Source organism: Thermobia domestica, chromosome 10 (genome assembly GCF_964235325.1).
Source record: "Thermobia domestica chromosome 10, izTheDome1.hap1.1, whole genome shotgun sequence".
Classification (NCBI taxonomy): domain Eukaryota; kingdom Metazoa; phylum Arthropoda; class Insecta; order Zygentoma; family Lepismatidae; genus Thermobia; species Thermobia domestica.
In genome coordinates, this window is record NC_137463.1 from 117,542,739 (window position 1) to 117,566,896 (window position 24,158).

Genomic DNA, 24,158 nt, shown 5'->3' on the forward strand with positions numbered 1-24,158 from the left:
TATAAACGCGGGACATCCACAGCATGTTAAGCAGTTTCTCTTTACATGACAAAATCTATATTTACATATTTACAAATTTATTTACATAGGATGAAAATATTTACAAGTTATATATTTACCTAATTAAAGCTCATTTACATATAATACAAATATTTACAATCACTTTATACATACGTATAATACAATTAATATTTACAGAATTATATACTATACATTATTTACAAAAAAAATCAGATTTAGTGAAGTCCTTCCCTCTACCCTCAGACTGCTTCTTACTGGGGTGAATGAGACATGTACTACAAGCTCTTGAAGTCTTCAGTTGCTGCACTTTCTGTTTCACTGTACTTCAAAATTAGATCATGTAATCTATAAGCTTGGTTTGCTGTGGTGGCCCAGGGCGTCCTCCTTCCCTCCCCTGGGACCACGCCTCACCTGGATACAAGAGGTAAGTTCACCAGGCACATGTTTTTATATCGTGTGAGACGGAAACCTGATTTGCTGTTTGTGTTCCTGGCATTCCTCCTCTCTTGTTCCGTGATCACTTCGCACCTACTTATGTCCTGTATATTGTAGAAGTTCTTAATCTTCAATTTTTATACCTCTTTTGCTTCCTCTCCTTCAAAATTACGTCTTGTAGTCTATAAATTTGCTTTGATGTGGTGGCCCAGGGCGTCCTCCTCCCCTCCCCTCGGACCATGCCTCACCTGAATATGTGAGATAAGTTCACTAGGCATTTTAAGTCTTCACATCTTGCACTATCTGCCTTTATATCTTGTGAGAGGGAAACCTGATTTGCTGTTTGTGGTCAGGGGCTTCCTCTTCCCTTTTCTTCGGGAATACTTCTCACCTTTGTATATTCTCTATGTTTTAAAGGTTTTTCGGGGGCCAGGGCGCCCCCCATTCTCCTTCCCGAGACCCCACTTCACCTAAGAACATTTCACATTTCATTTCATTTTTTAATTCGTTTACCAGAAGTTTATTGCAATTCTAAAATTAAAAAGCCATTTCTTGGTATTTATAACGTCTTGTCTAGTCACGAAGGAAGTCACATCGTCTCGGAAGTTCAGATTTTATGATGTAAGTAGTCATAAATTCTTCTATAGTTTTATCTTCATCAATTAACCTGAAACAATAATTATATATGTAAGTTATTTACATGTAAACGACTTTTTGTATAAAGGTTAAAATTAGTTCGCAAATGAAATTGGGATTTACTGAGGTTCCAATATGCAATTCAATATAGTTTTCTAAATACCTCTATATGAGTCCATTATGTTGATAGCTTTTAATGTTCTAAAACGTTCCAACTATTTACTGTACCTGTTTTCAACATTCTTAAGAATAAAATAGGATACACTAACTCATGTCTGTACAGAAATGGACTAACCACGAAAGGGGCTGAAGTACAGATATTGGGAGGGCACTATATCAATTAATCGGAGAGAGGGGTTTTATGTTATTTATAGACGTCTTTTGTAACAGATATCTCATATTATGTTTACAATCACACGTGATTTTAAGTATAACATTAGATATAATTTTGAAATAAAGTTACTTCAAACACAAGTGTTGTTTTAGTTTGATTACAGAAGCGGTGTCCCCATAATATAGCTGTAATTTCAGGGAGGTTAACCAATCTTCAACACAACTTTAAACGTTATTACCAAGAAAGATTTACAAGATAAACGAATTAATTGATGTATTATTCCGGGAAAGTAATGTAAATATTTCAGAAAAATTTGCACGCAGTATGTGGATTCCTGTTACAACTTTGTGTCACCATTAGAAGTATGTGTGTCATCATTAGAAGACGATAAATGACAATATGTACAGTCCACAGCAACATGAATATGTAAGTTTACTGTGAAACGACGAAGTCTTTTGCTCCAAAATAAGGTGCAGGGGAGGACGATGAGGTTTCTCCTGACATGATTCGTGCCACTTAGATGTTATGTTGATTCCTTGCGTGTTAAGCGTAGTTTCACAATAAACTTACATGCTTTTGTTGCAGATTTTTTGCTGCGCACTGTACAATCTGCTACTTAACATTGTATAAAAGTTATTGGCAACGGAAGACACTTTTAAATGCTATTAAAAAAATTTAGATTTTTTCGAAACCTCCAAATGAGAATATTTGCCAAGATGCCACCTTCCAGGCGATATGTTATTCTTTCTTGTTAACCCATCTCGGTGTAAACTTATTGTCAAATAACCATCCACATCGGAAAAGGAGGTAAGTTCTGACACTGCGGGAAGTTGACTAGTAACTTTTTTTAAAAAAATAAGTTAGATACTGTTCGTCAATAACTCAAGGACAACAAAATGTAAATAATTTCACTATTTTTACATAACTTAAGGTACCAATTTAACAGCTAAGGTGAAACCTAAGTATGAGTTGCACCTTTGCACCTAACAATATACAACTATAACTGTTGAAAACGGGATGAGTTATATATATATATATATATATATATATATATATATATATATATATATATATATATATATATATATATATATATATATATATATATATATATATATATATATATATATGTGTGTGTGTGTGTGTGTGTGTGTGTATGCCTTCAGATCTCTCGATTTTATGGAGAAAACGATTTGTCTCATTACAGACATTGAACAGAATACAGTACAATTTACAATAAAAAATCATACAAATGTACAAAAATGCCATGAAAGAGCCATTAAAACTAGTAGAATATGTGAAACTTCCGTTGAGTTACACAAATGTACGCTACTTCTTTCTTTTGTAAGAAGTATTGCATTCTCTAACAAGATCCCAACAACAATCCTCCATCATTGAGGATTCCATCGTACCTTTTCTCCATTGACATTATGTCTTGATGGAATCTTTCTCCCCGCTCGTCGCTGACATCTAGATCAGCAGGAAAGAAGCTAAGGTGAGGGTGTAAAAAGTGGATTTTTAAAGGCATCCTACAACCAAATCTTTTATATTTCTGTAACATATCCTGTACGATTTCACTATAATTTTCCGCTTTGTTATTGCCCAGAAAGTTGTGCACAACAGACTTAAGTGCTGTCCAGGTCGCTAGCTCGCACTGTTCAATTTGCTGTCAAAGCTATCATCAAGCATGAGTTTCCTAATCTGGGGACTCTCGCTGAAATCTTAGCATCACTCAGGTAATTTACTCGAGGTTTCCAGTCCTTCACTTTATAAAGCTTGTCGTCAGCTCGGCTATCCCATAAACATAAAAAGCATTAGTACTTCGTGTAACCGTACTGCAGTCTAATAAAACACGTACTAACAAATAAACATTGGAATCCATTTTCATTCATTCTGAAAGTTTACATAAACTTCTAATATATATACCTAGGTATATATATGTATATATACATATTTCTCTAGATCCCAGCCCCCGCCAAGTGAACTTTGTGGTGGACAAACACCGTGTGCGTGGATTTTCTCGGGGTTCTCCCGTTTCCTCCCACTTTTTTCATTCCACCATTTCATTCATTACTCATCATCACCGTCTCCTTTATCCTAACCGGCATAACCGTGGGACGTAAAACAAAGATTTCATTTCATATTTCCCTAGAAATAATAATGCGATTGTTATGAAATTTGTAGGGTTTATTGAGTATCAATCAAGGTTTCTTCGATTTAATTCTTGTGTTATTTTTCATATGAGAATAAGAGCTAGGGTTATAAATACGCAAAAAGAGAAATTTTTGAGGGAATTTCCCGAAAATCTCTCTGCTGCGGGAAAACTGTAAGCGATGGAGAAAAACTGAATGCATATTCGAATTCAGCGCACACAGTTTCTTCAGCATCAGGCGTTTTTTCTTATGTTACAAAAATCTTGCTAATTTGTGTTATAGAAAACTTTCAGTGAGAGCGTAAATTTCTATATGTAAAAAATAGGATTTTGTAGTAGTAAAGATTTCAAAACCCAAATGGTGTCCTCAAAAGCCCTTATTAGTAGTTTGAGTCGAATTTCTATTCGGTCAGAATTTCTATTATCTTAAAATATAAAATATGTAGAAATAATAGTTTAAAGATTTAAACATGTTAAAATTATGAATAAACATTTTAACATGACAGTTCATGATTACAGCTGTCATTTTTCAATGTGAGTGAAGAGTAATGATTGAAGACATTCTTTATTCCAATCCAAATGCTTTTATGTTGATATTTGTGTTTTATGTGTTACAGAAGTATAGAAAGGAGGAGTATATGATTAAAAAAAGAAGCTGGAAAATCATTAATTCAGGAGAGAAACAAATTCAGAAAAGCCGTTCAAAACATTTCTGTCTTGAAAAATACAATGAATAATTTCTAGATACCTGAGAACATTTAAGAGGATAGTAAACAAATAATTTTAACATTACCTTTTAAGATATAAAGCATGAAATTAAATAATAAATCATAAACTTAAGTAAATAGTATTTTATCGTTTTGAAAGTACAGATTTATGAAAAGCATACCACATTACATTAGTCATCATGCAATTTCAGATAGTTTCCAAGTTATAAGTATTTCTTACTTTTTTTTAGAGTTCAACGAAAAACAATTCTCGTCATTTAAAGGTATAGATAAGTGCTAATAGTGTTTACCTGAACCTTAGACTTCTTTCCATTTTGTGGAGAAATTATTTCTTCGTAGCAAAGGTACAATTGCTTTGCTGATTTAATTCCTGACGAATTAATAACGATAGTAATGAAATAGTGCAATCAACAATAGACATTTAAAAATGAGATTATTGATTGATAATTCTGCAATATATCTTTTGTGTTTAACGGAAATTCATTTGTCGAAAGGTAAAACATACCAAGCGATAGATCTCACGATGCTGAGCAAAATATGAGTTAATGTAAATTTCCGTTCTTAGTTTTTTTTGAGAAAGTCGAGAAAACGAATTTTTGAAAAACCTGCAATTGATACTGTACGATAAAATCATGCTACCTATTAAACTAAAATGAATACTGAAGTTTATTTTCACCAAACTCTTCATTATGATACTAGTAAGAGGACAACGGTTCACAGTACACTTAATTAAATATGGCGCAAAATTAGAATTAATTCTCAAATTTAAATTTTTGTTTAGTTATAGCATTGTCAAAATATTAAACATATAACAATCGGTAGATTGTATCAATTTGAACAAAATTACATGATTGAAGATATATTATGATGCGAAGTGTTTTTTTCTTTTTAATAGGAACACAGATGTTTTAATGCTACAGTGTTTGCTGTTCATTGCCAATCTGATCAAGTTGAAAGTCTTTTTTCTATGACCGAATCCAAGTTCGAACTTAAGAAGGATTATGGTCTCCTCGCGTATTACCCTAATCACAAACATTGTGATGGTCTGGTCATTGCGAGGGGAAGATCGAAAATAAAACATCGCGTTGACATACGTTGCTCTCGCTATGCCAACGTTGGATTCATATGCGGTTCCTTACATGGACAGGAGAAGTATCACTAAGGATAACCTGCCAGGGAATGAAGATTTCGGCTGAGTCTCCAATATGGCAACTAACCCCGATTATTGGATCTGGTAAAATACTTGCTACCTGATCAAGGCCTCATCGTGTTAGGTAGAACACTCAGAAATGGGTGAACTGCCTCCTACCAGTGGAGGTGAGGCTACGGATCCTTAGAAAGGGCAACTAGGTTCTGCTGTTGGGTCCGAGAGATGAGACTACGTCATATCTCAACACTTTAAAGAGAGATTATTAGTGACCCTAATTGGGTGGATCCAACGTCCTACAAGAGAGATCTTTCAAGGAGCGTATTGTGCGTGCTTTTGGGTTCGGAATAAGATACTTAGTATCCTGTGAAGTGAGGTAGTTCAGGCCTCCTGACGAAGTTAACTACTGGTAGTGAACTCTACTTCCAAATGACCATGTCTATGAAAACATAAACTCAACATCAATCGTGGAGTCTGGTAATGTACGGTGTACCTCTACTGCAACTATAGGAAGTACCATATTGCTTGGGCAACACTACTGTGAAAAAAGAGATTGCATTCTCTCAATGATGATCTATACGTGCCAAACGCTCGGAGGTAACTGAGCTACTTAATGTATACACGACCCCAAAAGTGCATTCCCACCTGCGATTCTCCCTTTCCTACAATAGTAGGCAACCACAAAATCACAGTCGTTGGGGGTGGTTGAAAATTAGAAAGGTTTGGACCAAACTTCAAATTTTGTTACAAATATATCAGTGTGGTAAACTGCAAATAAAAGAAAACACATTGTTAAGAATTACGATTTTATTATCGTGAGTGCAGTGACTTAAAAAGTTACAAAATGATCTTCCTTAAGCAGTTCAAACAACATCAATGGTAAGAAATGAATATCAGAGAAAAGCAGTTTCTATACTTAATTCAAAAAATCTCGTAAGAAAGAAAAAGGTTACATAACGTAAAGGTTTAATATAAAAACCTAGAAGCACAAAAATAAACATCCACAAGAAACGGAAAGAGAGACAAACACAGACTAAGGGACACCATTAGCGTAGCTGACTTGCCGCCTCCCATGCAAGACGAAGAAATGGGACTGTAGTTGTAAACCCAATTGTTATAATAATAATAATAATAATAAACGAGTTTTTATTACTATTAAAACTCGTTTCCATTTCAAATATCTTCCTAAGAGCGTATCTGTATATAGCGGTCATGTGTGCACTTTCAGTCAAACAGCGGTCCCAAAGGCCAAGAGCGATCGAAATCTCCGAGACAGAGGAACAAAAAAAATTCTTACGAGAAATTCTAGGTCAAAGTTTGAAGCACTTGCTCTTGACAGGTGCCTTTTTGTTTCTTTTTTTCGGGAACAGAAAAGGTATGGCGGCTAAGAAATTACAGTATATAATACTGCAAATTTGTAAATGGATTTATTTACAATTCAATTTGTGGTAATAAAGAAACTGTTATATGAAGACATTATTGTAAAAATTAAGTTTTATTTCCTCATCCATCGCACGACTTAGGGGCCCCTATACGTGGCCCCGCGAGGATCGATATCGAAAATTTAGGATATGGATATAACGATGGGATGTATTCGCGATATCAAATGTTGATACGTGTCGCATATCCCGCAGGCCTAGATCTGAGAAATGGTGCTTGAAATATACTGGAATAAATAATCAAAATCTAAATAAGTTCTTGCATTTTCGTACCCAGATTGAGAGGGAATGGGGTTAACCTGAACAAACATCTTAAGGCAAAAAGTGAAAATAAAAGTAGTTATACTTCCCCCTTAATATACAACTATTACAGTAATATATCTTTTATTTCCTTGTCTGATTTTCATGAGAAAACAGAGACAGTACGACTCATACTTTACACAGTATAGCAATATACTCTATACTGGTCTAACGCCTTTCCAATTTTATTTTCCAACCTGTTTTTGGGTTGCCTACTATTGCAGGAAATTGAGAATTGCAGGTGGGAATGCACTTTTGGAGTCGTCCATACACATATATGCAGCATATAGAATTTTAAAAACATTAGTGTTCTTAAATTCATTTCTAAGTCTCATTACAAATTCGAGATTGAACCCGGCTTTTCTACGCCAAAGACGCGTACGCTAGTCGCTTAGCCGCGAGGGAGCTCTAATGTTTACTTTGGTGTTGAATATATATTTGCGAATATTAAAATATAAGATGAGATGAATGCCCTTTTTCCTTTTTATTGTATATATGTGTAGTACTTCGGTTGTTGAGTTGATTTTAGTGTAGCGTCCCTTTTAGCAGCGAGGCTATATTGTTGTATATGTTTACAAGACTTCGCTTGTAGTGATTATATTAAGAATTCGAACCACATACGCTGTCCCCCGGGAATGGAACCCGGCTTTTCGACGCCAAAGATGCGTACGCTAGCCGTTTAGCCAAGAGGGAGCTCTAACGTTTACTTTGGTGTTGGATATATATTTGTGAATATTAAAAATATAAAATGAAAGAAATTATCTTTTCCTCTTTTATTGTATATATTTGTACAATAATGTTTAGTTTAGCGTGCCATTTAGTAACGAGGCTATATTGTTGTATATGGTTACAAGACTTCACTTGTAATGATTATATTGACAATTTGAACCGCATAAGCTGCCCCCGGGACGTGAACCCGGCTTTTCCAGGGCAAGGACGCGTACACTAGCCGCTTTAGCCGCCGCCGGGGATTGAACCCGGGTTTCCGACGGCAAAGACGCGTACGCTAGTCACAAGGAACTCTAATGTTTACTTTGGTGTAGAATATATTCGGGAATACTGAAAATATAAAATGAAAGAAATATCCTTTTCCCCCTTTATTGTATATATTTGCAGAATAGCATACACAAGTTGGGTTAGAAACTTAACAGGTTATGTTGTGATTATAGGTTGAAGTGTTGCTTTATTTTTTAAAAAAGAAATGAATTTATTTTTGTTTCTTTTCGTAAGAAAATAGAGCTTTCCTAGTTTTTTAGAAAATAGAAGATGGAAGGGCAGACCGATAAAGATAACAGTGGTCTTGAGGATAGGCCCGAATGTTGTGATTGGAAAACAGGTTGTAGGCGTGGGAATAGGCTGGACGGATGTCAATCAAAAAGTAATGAGGGCGAGGAGATTAGTGCTTAGCGGGGATTTAGTGTTAAGGTAGGGGTCTTGCTGTTTTTAACATAGCCGTCAATGAGTATTTCCAATCTTGTTTCATTATGTTAAATCGAAGGAAAGATTTTTCTGCTTTTATTGAGTAAATGTTCTATAAATATATTAGTTTTAAAAATGACATTGCTTAATCTAAATATTTACGAACAGAATAAGGAATAAAAGAGAGTACTAATGGCGAAGAAATTGCCGTTATACTATATTGTTTATTATTTTAATTTTAACGGGAGATGTATAATTAAAGTAACTGAATGATGATGATATAACTGGCGGAATGAAAATGTGGGAGGATAGGGGAGTACTGAGAGAACTATAATGTATTTTTATCGTGTTTGATGAAATTTAAGTTACTATATTGTCGTGTTGGGTTATTATACCAACAATTGTGTAGTGAAAATGGAAAAGGCTGAAAGTGCCAAAAAATAAAAAATCGATTTTTTGCATGGAATGTGTTGTAAACGACATCGCCAATAACCTAGAGAAGGTCCAAAGTGCCAGAAAAATTCCTACTAGTTTCTAGAGCACTCGCAAGGAGCAGCACCTTAAAGGATAAAGTACAGTTTTAGGAAGGTTTTATTGAATACTGGAAATTTTACTTTGTAGCACTTTCAGCCTTTTCCATTTCCATTACACAATTGTTTGTATTTGTTTGTGTTGGTCCGAGCTTATGAATAGTAATAACATAAGAACGCATTTATACATTGTGAATGGAATAAAACAAGAAACATTTTACTCACCTAATGCCCACATGATTATGTTTTGTCAGAACACACTGTCAACTAAACACACTTTACGTTACGATAACTGATACTAATGTATAGCAGCAACTGAACACGTTGTTTTGAATGAAAGAACAGAGGACCTTACTTGATTCACAGTAAACTGATTTTATACTTTTGTGTACGAGAAATAAATAAATAAATATGAGGAAGCACTGTATGGATCCCCATTTGTTTTGCGTGTTTGCCATTTTTGTTGTGGAAAAGTTAGCAGCGGTACGCAGAAATTCCGAGATGACGTATATGCGACCCGTCTATGCCGCAATGCTATGAAAAAACGCCGGCATTGCGTATATGGTTGTGGTACATTAAAAAAGCAGAAATATATTGGCTTTTGACGGCATTGTATTATGCTAAAGCGTACGTGAGAGATATTTGTGGAAATGACCGCCTATGACATGCAAAGCCGTAGATTGAAAACAAAGATGGTCGACATTGCTTAGTTTTATTCACAGTGAATATTAATGTCAATAAATGACCACGCCAACGGATGCTGTGCTATACAGAGTATACAATAATGTATGATTGTATCGTGCATAGTAAATGAAATGGGCGACAGCGGCAAGGCATGATATGTTATACATAGTGTACATTTTCCATACGGAATCTTAAGATAGAGGCACAGTGATCAATAAACAGAAAAGATTACATCGGGAAGGGATTGTATGTTATGCACATTATAGAATACCACATATGAATGCGCACCGCGCAATGACTGACAACGTTAAGTGGCGTTATGGTGTATACAATATATAATACTCCGTATGAATGCACAGCGTTTAGTAAACGCAATGGGTAACTTAACATTAGCTGAAAGGCATGCTATGTTATACACAGTACAGAATACTGCATAAGATTGTAAATAATATACAGTGCGTAGTAAAGGCAGTAGCTAACATTAAGGCATGCTGTGTTGTACGCAGTATACATAGGTCCTATGGATGCGGAAAATAGACGTATAGCTGATAGTAAACGCAGTAGGCAACACACTATTAATGTTGGCGAGTGGTATGTTGTACACAGTATACATTATTGCTTATGAGTTGTATATACATAAAGAAGATTTAAAGAACAACAGAGAGCGCAAGAGGCAGCGATTGTAAACTCCAAATTTAGAAAAGAATTGTTGTCAGACTTCCAACAGAGTTGGCTGATTAAATTAGAAGAAGATCGTAAGTACATTTATATTATACATTATTGATCATTTAAGATTTAATTTTCATTAACGATGATTTTGAAAGAAATATTTAATGTTGATGAACATTATACTTATTACATTTTATATGTATTCAAGTATTTTGAATAATGAAAAAGTATTAAGAATGAAATAAAATTATTTGTACTTCATTTATGTATAACGATTATGGCGAACATATATTATGGCGAACATGTATTTATTATTATTTTTCATTTATGTATTTCAACTATTTATCGGTTCACACTTACTGAGCGTTTTATTAAGAATTTTAATATTTTTACAACTTAGTTCTTTTGATGATTTTTCAAGAAGAAAATTCTATTGCATATGTTGTATTATTTACTTATTATGTTTGTAAAATACTTTAAATTATTTTATGTATATTTACAGATGGAATTCCTCGGAGCATCGTTGGTAAACGACTTTAACGAAATGGACGAGATTTACCTGGCTGTTGTTATTGAAGACCTGCACACCAAGGAACACGTGTTGGAGACTTTGTGACGAAAGATGGATAAGCAACGCCAGGGACTACGGCGAACTGAACGGTATTGTTGTTTTGTTGATTTGTTTATTCATGGATTTTTTTCTGAACAAGTTATATACCAGTGGGCACATGATAAATTCGTACACTTAAATTATTTTAATCAGATACGAGTTTATAGGATAAATGCAGCGGAGGTAGCCGAATTTTGTAATAATGGTTCGCGGTTTATTTCGGTTAATAATGTGATGCCATCTCTTGTTCAGAATCCCGTAACTTCGGTCCACCAAGAAATTCAACCCTTGGAAAATACACTTCAAGAAGATTTTAATTTAATTGATGAAATTCTTAATTAACAATTATTTAGGGAGGCAGATGGTACACATATGAATTAAAATTCCGCTGTTGTAAATGGTGGTGAATAAGTAACATCTGACTATGTGGAGGCCTTGTATAATGAACTATCTGAAATTGGACAAAATCAAGTGAATGTTGTAGCTGAGGAAAAAGAACAATCAGGTGTACAATGTTCGCGTGGTACTCCGGGATACGGGATGAGGTCTCCACAGCCCGGGACGTCTGGCTACGTTCCTATGGTGCAACGTAGCGCACAAAGAGATATTCAAAATACAGGGGAAAGTAGCTTCGAAGTGGTGCGTGAAAGCAGAAAAAGTTTCATTAAGTTTAACTTGGTGGGACATGAAATTGCGTTTAGGCCCAAGGGAAATCAAGACATTATAAATCCTGAGGCCTATATTGAAAACCTAATGAACTTCGCATTAAATAATGCACTTATTGATGTGAGACCTAATGTTTTGTTGGGATGTACATTGATTCCTCGAATAGTAAAGATAACAGGGCAATGTATGTTCCATGGAGGCGCCACAAAGATATTTCTGCACAATTCATATTAGCTTCCATTACTAGAGTGTTAAATAGTAATGAAGACTTCCTTTTAGGTGAACATATCCTGCTTTGTTTTCAGATGGTAAACGCAATGTTTGCTGCTGGAAAAAGTAGAAGTAATAATTCCTCACTGAACAAATATTTACCCCTGAACGAATTTTTAGTTCAGCATTTAGTAGATTTTCCAGGAAGCGATACTGACAAACTTTGTTTGCCAAAGAGTATTGCTTGGGACATAGCTAAGCATACGGATGTACCTCAAACGCTAACCCATTTAACAGACACGACACGTTAAAACATAGAGCTATTGCCTTCTGTACGCTTGCAGATGTTAGTGTTAAAGGAAAAAATGGATGTGATTTTAATGATGTTGAATTATTTCAAAAATACCTGTTTCCAAACTATCAAATTATTATTTATGAAAAAGTTCCAGAAACAATTTTGGAATTTAGAGTACGTTAACCACAAACAGAAATACAACGAAAAGATTTGGAGGGAGCAAAACCCATTTATATTTATTATGACGAAAGGAGAACTATTGGAGATTTTCGACCGATTAGAAACATTAATTCATTTTTAAGAATTAGAAAGTATTGTTTACACTGTTTAGTTGGTTATAATGGAAATTGTCGAACACATAATTGTGAAGTAGTGTGTTCATCTTGTGAACAATGTCATCAGCAAGATATTAACATGTATCAAATGAAATGTAATGCATGCAACAGATACTTTACTAGGGGTGAATGTTTTGACAATCAGTTAAAAGGTAAAAAAGTGTGTGGAAGAACGTGTACATTTGTAAGAGCAATTTAATTTGCAAAAGGAAATGCTGGAGTACTGTGAAAACGATGTGAGAATTCTTACAGAACTGTTATCTAATTTAGTAATATTATAGAAGAGAAAACGGATGAATTACATTTTCTTGTTTCTTCAACGATTGCAAGTTTAGTCATGCAAACATATCGTACATCATATGTTCCAGAAGAAAGCATCTCTGTTATAGCACCTTTGGGGTTCCATTATAAAACAAAAATTAGTGAAAAAGCAATAAAATGGCTAACATATATGGAAAATAAATTGGGTATAGAAATTCAGCATGCTGGACGAAATATAGAAGATTGTTTTATAAGGTATAATGTTGAAGGATACAACGCAGGGATTAACGCTGTTTTTGAATTTATGGGCTGTTTGTGGCAAGGGTGTAAGCTTTGTTACCCGAATAACCGTAATGCCGTAGTAGATAATGCGCATGGTCTGTATAACACATTCGAAAAAAGGTACGAACATACGGAACTCCGTCGAAAATATTTCACGGAAATTCTAAAAATAAATTTGTATGAGATATGGGAGTGCTCTTGGGATGATGAAATACGCACAGATGTACAGTTGCAGAAGTTCCTTAAAGAACATTGCACTAATGCAAGCGACTTTCTTATTCCTAAGAGTTGCTACAACGGTGAACGTACAAAAATCTTTCGTTCGTATGTGGATTGTACGGACAATGAAACGACAAAATATTACGATATTACATCGTTATACCCGTATGTCATGGCAAAGAAACCTCTTCCGGTGGGACCACCTAAGGTTTATAAGGGGCCAGTTTTTCAAAATGTGGGAAAAACAAACGGGATTATAAAATGTACCGTATTGGCTCCAAAACAACTCTTTTTGCCCGTTCTTCCGTACGTGGCGCAAGGTCGATTACTATTTGAATTTTGTAGGACATGTATGGAAGAAGAAATGATTGAAATTGCAAACATAGTGATGCTGAACGCGCAATGACTGGAACTTTATGTACACAAGAGCTGCACCGTGCTCTTGAAAACGATTATCAAATCGTCAAAATATATGAAATCTGGGAATTCGAACTTATGGGTTCTGAAGATCTGAATTCGCCTAGTTTATTTCGGGACTATGTGAATACGTTTCTTCAAATGAAGCAGGAAGCATGAGGCTATCCCGCTTGGGGCAAAACTGAAGAAGACAAACAAAATACATTGATGATTATTATGCCCATGAAGGCATCAGATTAAATAAAGAAAATGTTAGGACGAACCCTGAACTTAGGCAATGCACAAAGCTGTACCTCAATTCCTTATACGGAAAATGGGGACAACGTACAGAAATGACGCAGTGTCTGATTGTTGATAGTGGGGCAAAGTTTCATAGGTACCTTACAATACCGCAGTATGAGGTTCATAGTGTTATTTCAGTTTGTGACGATCATCTTATTCTTACATATAAAGACCTGTAAACTGAGAATGTTGCTCAGCAATTTTCCAACGTCGTTCTTGCCGCGTTTATTACCTCATGGGCCAGGCTAGAATTATATGACTTGCTTATAACTGTAGGACCTCATGATGCTATTTACTGTGACACTGACAGTATTATGTTTACGTGCAAAAAATGTAAGGATCCTCCGTTAAAGCCTGGAAACTATTTGGGTGATCTCACTGATGAATTAGAAGAAGGGTGTGAATTTGTAACATTTATTGGATTAGGGCTGAAAAATTACAGTATTACGCTTAAAAACGCCTCTGGGGAATTTCGATATATACACAAAATACTATTACACTAAATGATAGAAGTTCTAAAAAATAAACTTTGAGAGCTTCTATGCATTAGTCAGTGGTGAAATGAATTCAACAAGTATAGAAAATCCAAATAGTATTGTGCGAAAACACGAGTTCAGGATCTTTTCACGTATAGAGACGAAAACTCACCAGGAGGTAAACAAAAAACGAAAACGAATTAATGGCATATATTATACTGGACCTATACCAAAGACACGAAGTTTACCTCATGCTTATGGACAGTAATTTTAGCCTGACCTATAAGTGGGAATGTGTATTTTATTTATTCATCCGTTTCTTGTGTTTTATATTCTCCTTTCCTATGGAAAATTGGTGTTATTTATTTATTTATTTATTTATTTTCTTAATTACTTTTGTCTGAATGAGTGTGTATATAAAGTAAGATATTTGTTGTATGCATTTAGTTTAAAACAAAATGTTAAAGTTTCAACATCTATCTACTATTTTAATAGCTGGTCCTTCACGTGCAGGTAAAACCTGTTTTGAGAATCGTTTATTAAATGAACGCAATGAAATGTTTACTATCAAGTTTAATGAAATTGTATGGTATTACGGTGCAGTAATACCAAATTTGGATGTAAGTGCCCAAATTCGATTCGTAGAAGGAATTCCAGATATGAATAATTTTGAAATACAAGAAAATTCATTTTTAATATTAGATGACTTAATGTCTGAAACCTTGGTGATGTTGCAAACTTATTCACAAAATATACATCATAAAAAGTTAACTGTCATATTCATTGTACGAAATTTATTTCCAAAAGGAAAACATGCACGTGATATAAGTTTAAATGCACATTTAAAAATTCACGTGATAAATTACAAATACAATATTTAACTAGACAAATCATGCCACGGTATAGCAAACAAGTCGTAAATGTGTTCGAAGATGTAACACGTGAACCTCACACTTATTTGTTATTTGATTTAACGCAAAAAACAATTGATGCATTATGATTACGTACAAACATTTTTCCTGGTGAAACACTGCATGTATATGCAAATGTAAAAGACAGTAATTCAGTATTTACGTTTAGTGTAGTTCAATATGTTGAAGGTAAAACTACACATTGATAGTCTCCGTGCTTTGTGCAAATGTAAAAGTGCCAATCGAAAACAAATGATACAACATGTTTCCGGTGATTTAATACGTACTATTTCAGAAGTTGCTAAATATACAATAAAAGGAAACATTCCGTTGAATCCGCGCCAGAAGCAACGTTTTGTAGACAAAAGATCTTGCGTGCTTTATCTGCGCAACGTACATCAATTAAGAAGAAAAAAGAAAGTTTTATTACAAAGAGGTGATGCATTTTCACCATTAATCTTAGGACCATTACTTAATGCAGTAGAAAGTAGTTGGGAGGTAGTTATGTCGGAATTTCGTAAAATGATATTAGTTCCTTAAAATGCTATGCAAGAAATGCATGCAAATATAAAATCAATAGATTCACATCAATCTCGTTTGGATGAAGAAATGACTAATATTTTAAAACGTAATGATCTTAGTATTGATGAAAAATGGAAATTGTATCAACAAGCATTGCAACAGTATTTAAATTATACTTGAACTGTTTCACAAAATCCTATCACATTACTTGTTATCGAAAAAGGTGTTGTTGATACAACAACTGAAGAAAAGAATAATTCTATTTTACCTTTTGTATCTGATATTTTACATTCAGTGCCGAAAACACAACGAAGGAAAACAGATCTATTTTTAAAAAAGTTAACAAGTTCCAATAAAATTCATTGGGATCAATCCGGAACAGTACGTATTCAAGGAAAAATAATACCTGGGTCTTATATTATAGATTTAATAAATGATGTACGTACACGGAAATATTCTAGAAATCCAATAGGCATTCATGTATTTAATGTACCGCGAGAATTTATTTCTACACCTACAGTAAATTCACATAGTGAAGTTTAAAAATAACGAAGTCCGTCAATAGTAGCAAATATATTTAAAAACTGGAAAGATTATAAAATGTGAAAATGGTAAAGTTGTCAAAATTATGCTATGATTATGCAAATCCTGCTTCCTTGTCAAGTATTAAAACAATACAACAGAAAACCAAATTATCAAAAAAGAAAATTAAAAATTGATTAGCATCTCAAGATGCCTATACATTACATGCACCAGGACGTAAAGCGTTTGAACGTAAACAATATTATGTTAGTGCACGAAATAAGACATTACAAATGGATTTAGCAGATATACATCATATCCTTGATGAATTAAATAAAGTATCAAAAGATATAAAATTTTCACTATCAACAATTGTGCAAGTAGATTGTAGTGAACGCGTTGAATCGGTTACACTGTCATCGACATTAGCTTTACAATTAGGTTTTCCTGAAAATAAAAATCTTGTAATTGATTGTCGCGGAATTAAACAACCGTACGTTGATATTGGTTATCCATATCAATTTTTTATTTATATTGATATCATACAATATCAGTTTTTAGGTGATACAAAAGCACCATTATTACGTGCTGCAACAATATTAAATATTAAATACGGTAAAGTGCGAACATTAAAATTTCAAAATATTTATTATTTGCCACTTGAATATTTTCCTTCAACACTATTGAAATACTACTAAAAGACCATGCAGGGCGAAATTTGCCGTTTCGTTCTGGGACACTGAGTGTAACACTTTATTTTGAGCGCTCTCCTAATAAAATATAATTTGTTTATTTAAAACATGAAATTTAGACGTCATTACGGACACGGTATCCCATACTTTTCAGGACCTTGAAACAGTAATTTCAAATTACAGTTTCAAATGCATTTAAGTGGAGCGTTTATTCTATACTTGTACCAGTCTGTGTTTAAATGGTACCTTTCAAAAGTAGATTATGCCATTCAGGTAACCATTGTAATTAGTATTTTCAATTGCGGTTATGAAAATATAATGCGTTTAATATATATTTAGGCCAATAATAACTAAATTACCATACTCTACATGAAGCTGCACATTAGAATTATTATGAAAGAGTATATTTAGAATTTAAAATGGACAGGGGGCAAATTAATGACATAATGATAAATTCATAAATAATATTCACGGGGCTGCAATCTCAACAACAGAAAATAAGAGTTCGAAAAGAATGAAGACAAACACATTTGTATTTTGTTAAATTTTAAAGAAATCAAACAATATTAGGTACTCGTTTTGTGAGATTATTAACAGGAATAGGACAAAGTGCAGATTAAATATTATTTTTGGAGCAATAACTGATCGATTGTTACAAAATTTTCATTAAATCTAGTGTAAGCATTTAATCATTTATTGATATGCAGCAAATATCGCAACTATTCTGTTTAAATCGTGTGTGTGTCGGCATCTGTTGGTTGCTTTAAAATGTAATGCCAAGGTTGAAGCGTCATAAAGATTACAGCGTAGGTAAAAATTTGTTTGCATGCATATGAAACAGAATAAAATTGTTTTGGGCTAATATCTACAAAAATTTGTGTAAATCGTCTAAATTAATTGTTACGTAATTTAATACCTTTTTGCAAATAGAAACCATTGAAAAATCTTGAGTGGACCATGGAGTCATCATGTGTTGCTCAGGAGAACGCGGATGTATTCGAGGTACTTTGATGAAGTTTGAATGAAGGGGGCGTGTCCTTTATTTATAAGCCAGTTAACAATTTGGGTAAAAATCAAGATTTACTTTCCAGATACAACTGATATAAGGTAACAACTAGAATAATAAGTGTTACTGAACCGTAATAAGGACTGACTAATTTCGGTGCTTGTCTAATTTCGAAAGTGAAATAGAAAGCAAAGTATGGCTCGTAGCTAAACTTTGATTACACTGCCATGGGCAGCTTAGCCATTAGTTTGGGCATTACGTAGATTTACTCCCTAATATTATGTGCAATTAAATTCAGCGTTATTAACCATGATGTAGCCTTTAAATTTCAGTAATTTGAGAATTTTATGTCTCCCTGTCTCCCCTCACAAGCTTCGGCTGCTAATTCAAAATTGAAATTTGAAGATTCAAGTAAGCATTGGGCAAGAAGCAAAAATATTAAATATCATGGTATAGATTGACCTAGTTTCAGCACAGTTTCCGAATTATTATTCTAGTACATTGGCATGCCAACACTTAGTAGGTTAGTTTAGATTTCTGAAAACGATTGTGCATGTATATCTTAGTGAGTGAATGTGTGCATGTTGGTGATTGGTGTATATAGGGAGTTTCTGGTTTCTTGTATTTTAATAGTAATTTTGTAGGTTCTCATGTCCATAAATGTATTTCATCGTCATGTACATCATCATAATGTTTCTTCGATTTGAATGTAAATGTAGCCGGGTATGTGTTCCCTTCAGAAACTGATACTAGCTGGCTAGGAATTAATGCACGTGTCATAAGTTAAATAATATATTAGTTTGTTATACATAAGAGTATACAAAAATAAGCATATTGCAAATAGGTGTACTCCAGTATATATCTATAGCTCACGGAGGGACCCTAGTTAGTCCACGAGCTAGTTACAATTTTAAAAAAAAATTGAAAAATAATTAGCTAATTTCTTATATGTAGTTGTAGATGAAACTCCTCATAGACACCAATCACTATTTTTCTTAGGTTAAATATTTATAACTTGCATGGATATGTGTTAGTTGCATGTACAGTGTGTGTAATCTTGTGATTTAAATATAGATCAAAGTAAATATTAACTAACTGTAAACAATGAAACTGTGCTTGATATTTATTACGAATGCTACTGAAAATGTATATACAAAAGTTGTACCTAAAAAAAAATCCAAGGAAGTTTTGAGAAAACATTGGAAAACTATGTTCAGGTTTGTTGCATGGACATATGACGTTCTATGTAAGCATATGTTAAATTATATCACGACAATCTACGACCATTAAAATAATCCTACTCTGAACCCGGTATTATTATTGTTGTTGTTGTTTACTATAAGCTATACGAATTTAAATCATAATATTAAAATACAGTAAACTTTATATTTAGGTCTTATGATGCTACGATAAATGGGTATAGATTAAATCAGTATAAATGGATTGAAGTCTCCATGGGATGGGGGAATGCTGTCCTTGGCAAGAACCTGGAAGAACTTATTTCCATATTGTGTTCCTATGAAAATCAAGCGAGAATTCCGTTGCGTGACACTTCTTTACAGTTGATCATGTTTAGTTATTGGGTGATTCAGTGTTGTGTTCGTTAGCTACTTACTTTCTTTCTTCCCCAGTCTTATGGACTACTACGCTTCTTCAGTGTGTGACAAATATGCATATGTAATTTACACGTAGAGAATCAGCATAACAGGAAAGCTGATACATGGTTGGCGCCCATGCGTATTTTCTCAGCCATGAGTAGATTCCGGCTATACTATTACTCATTCGAAATTCTAAATTAGTCCGAAATTTTAAATTATTTCGATATTACCACTTTGTGACATTCATCTTGATAACTAGTACATACATCTTGAGCCCACATTGGAAAAAGGGTAGTGGTCCAGGGAAGAATATTCATTTATACTCGTCGAAGGAACTTTTACTTATATTTGAGGGCCATAGCAACAACCATCGATAATGAAACGTAAAAACCGGATAGATTCCAAATCATAATTCTTTTCCATAGTCATATGAAATGTAGTCTATCATTTGGGAGATATATTCTTTATTCTTTATTTACATTTATTTATTTTCTTTTCCTATTTTAATTATTTATATTATTATTAAATATTTGCTGTTACGGCATCGATAGGTTCTCCCCCTGAGTATTTCTTTTGCAAGTGACACAATGATTTGTAAATGCTTAGGCAACGGTTACAATGGCGACTCAGTCACAGGATTTCTTTAATTTAATGAATCTTCTGATTGTTGTTTCATTTGCCTAACTTTAAAAAAAAGAAAAAAAAGTAGTATATTATTTGTTTAGTTTCTTTTCTTGCATTTGTTTATTTATCGTTTATTTTCTTTTATGATGTCTTGGTACAGTACTTCGTCTATCACATGGAGACAATAATTTGATTACTGAAATAACGGAGAAGGGAGACTATTAATAATTTAATGGCTACATAAGTAAACATCATACTGTTTTATGTGAATAGTTGTAGGGGAGAAGTCTGCGTGTCTGGCTGATGGCTGGCTGTACATGGTAGTGTATGTATGAGTCAGTGGTTAAAAAGTCGAATATGCTGGTTAACTTTATAAAAGAAAGTGGACGTGAAGCTGAGATTCACGCATGTTGTGAAGTGAAATGTGACGAACAGCATGCCGAGTCAGTGAACTGTGGTTCCTGCTCTCGATGTTATCATGTGAGCTGTTTGAATCTAACTCGCACACAAATAAGAGTATTAAGACAGGATACACAGCCATGGAGCTGTCCTGATTGCAAACACAAGTTCAATGGCGGTGACAGTTTGGAAAATAGTGAGAATAGGGGTGCAGCGAATTTTCAGTTTGGTGCTGCAAGTAGTAATAATATTGGTAGTTCACCTTTGGTAACCCTTGATAGTACAAGAATGGGTGACAGTGTTGACTTGACTGCCACGACATCTGCGGCAACAGGTGCCGGGAGTGCAATGGTAACTGTGCCTGTTGCTCAAGAAGAGTTATCGACGGGGAATGAGGCACTCATAAAGCTAATGGCTGATATGATGGCCAAACAGCAAGAAGCACGGGAAAAATTTTCGAATACTGTTAGTTGTCACCTAGAGTGTAAATTGGAAGAAAAACTTAAAGAAAATTCAGAAAATTTAGAATATAAGTTAAATGTTAAGTTTACAGAACAAGACAGTAAATTAGGACAGTTAGAAACAAATATTCGGCAAGACGTAGAAACGTTGAAAAATGATTTCTCAATCAGATTGCAAAAACAATGTGACAAGGTAGAAAAGATTGAACGTTACGTTATAGTTAATATTAATGAATTGCAAGACAATTTGAAATCAGATATTAACATATTGACTGAAAAATTGGTTAGTGTAAAACAGAGATGTGAACATGGGCTAGGTGAGGTTAACGAAAGAGTAGATAACCTTGATGATAAATTTGCTAAGGACATTGCTAAGATAAATGAGGGAATGGAAAATTTATCTGTTGATGTAGACACGGTTAAGATTTATGTAAACGGAGAGACTAGTAAAGTAATGGGTCAATTGGAAGGTGAAATTCGGAAACTGAAGGAAACTGATACAGATTTAGAAAGAAAACTACAAGATATTACACAGAAGTGCAATTCTCTCAGTGTGAGATTAGACAAACAGGGAGATGTAGTTTCGAAGAACACTGAAGAATTCGCACAAAAGCTTACTGGTGTGCAGGAAATCTGCAATACCGAGGCAAGAAATATTGCCTACATTCGGGAAAACGTAAATCAAATGCATGCTGTTGTTGAAGGATTGACGCAAGCAATTGCTTGCGAGAATACTCCAACCACAAGTGCAATTGATCAGAGTGTAACTAAGAACTGGGATGATTCCGATCGAGGTAATGATTCAGAAACAAGTAGTAAAGCCCATACCCACTCTCACCATAGTAACAGGCGTACAAATGAGGGTGTTAGGCACTCAACCCCAGTCAGTCGGCGGAAAAGATTGAGATTTTCGGATGAAGAGAAGGGCAATAGAGTACACCACGGGAGAAAGAGACTTAAGTTTGCCCGCAATGAAACAAGTGCAAATGGCAGTAGTACGGTTACCGCGACTTCGAGTAGCTCGTGCAGTGAGGAGTCTGATACCTCACACCAAGATAGGAAGTGGCATGGGAAAAAGTCAGTCTCGTTCGATCATAGAAAGCATCGTCGGGGTTCGTACTTCCGCGATCTGCGTGATTTTCCCCGTTTCAGTGGCGTTCTGTCCCAGGGGACAGCACGGATATTTCTGGAGGACCTCACTGAGACAATGGAGTTATATGATCTAAACGAGCGAGATAGGCTTTATATAGCAAGACGGTGTCTCGATGGATCCGCTAGATCGTGGTACCGTAATATTTCACATAAGGTTAAAACTTTCAATGAATTTGTTCGTCGTTTCAGGCGCCAATACATATCCTCTCATCTTGAAGAAGTTCAGAAAAGAGCATTGTATGGTTTGAAATACGATAAATCGAGATTTCCGTCTTTGGTAGACTTTGCCTGGTTTGTTACCGAAAAATACCATTCCACAGTTTCTAACCCATGTGAGCAGGAGCTCGTAGATCTTATAATGGAATGTCTACCAGCGGAGGAAAGCCGCATACTTAAACTAGGACCGATCACTACCGTCAGAGATCTCACGCTGAGACTCGCCAAGGTTGATTGCAAGCCTGGTGATCGGCTAGAAACATCTAGCAATCGAAATGGTAGTAACAGAAAACTCGCTATCCGTCAGGCAAAAGCAGAACAAATTACGCAGAATAAAACTAATAATGTAGTTCCACCGAATTCTTTCAAGAATAGGGACAATCAGGAGGAACGAAAATATGAAGAGACTAAAACTACGCGAAATAATAGTAGCGTAAATAACACTCAAAATAGTAGCGATATTTGTAGGGGAAATAACCGTAAATATTTTAACAGCCGCAACGGTAACAATAATGGTAATAAGAGATTTAATAATAACCGAAATGGAAATAGATTTAGGCAAAATTCCAATGTGGCAAATAATCAAAATTTTAATTCGGCTAAGAATAGTGCAAATAACAATGATTTTAGGATGCCTATGCCCCTTTATAATGGGTTACCTATTCCTCCTATGTACCCGAGATTCGGTATGCCTTTACCGTATTTCAGCTACGGTTACCCTGGTATGCCTCCATGGCATAATCAAACCAGCCAGAGTTATTCTTCTTCTACTAATAACCCTTCTCCTGTGGTAGCTAGTTCTACTGGCCCTAGTCAGGGTTCTGCTAGCACAGAAGCAAATCAGAGCCAGGGTTCGGAAAACTCGCGGTGCAGTCGTCCGTAAGTGGGGATATCGACGATTGCACCGGTGAACCTCTCTCCCCACAAGAAATAGATGAAAACGATTCGGAAACAGTAGTTAAAGAATTTACTCCGGTCAACTGTAATTTCGAATACCCTTTGAAATTCCGTACATATTTCGTGCTAAAAGAGGATCCCGAATACGAAGATAGGAACTTTGAATCCTATCCCTCACCATCAGTTGTTTGTGAGGTGGGTGGAATTCCTATTCGTGTAATCTTGGACACGGGAGCAGAAATTTCTTTGCTAAATTATAACGTTTGGAAGCGAATACAAGATTATCATCCCTCGGCAAAATTGAAGCCTGTTCCTAATTTGAGTCTAAGTGCTTTTGCAGGTCAAGATAGGTTTGTCATTAAGGGAATGCAAACACTGACAATTAATATACAGGGAAACCTATTTGATGTTCCAGTATTCGTAATCAAAGATATGAAATCAGATTTTCTTTTAGGTTCACCTTTTTTCGCTAAATTTGGAGTTCACCTTGATGGTGAAAATAGAAAACTCTATTTGAGGAATAATTACGGTGACAAGGTTTCCCTAGATATTAATTATCCAAGTGTTTTGTTAATCCAAATCAAAGATGAAGTTTCCGGTGAATATAAAAA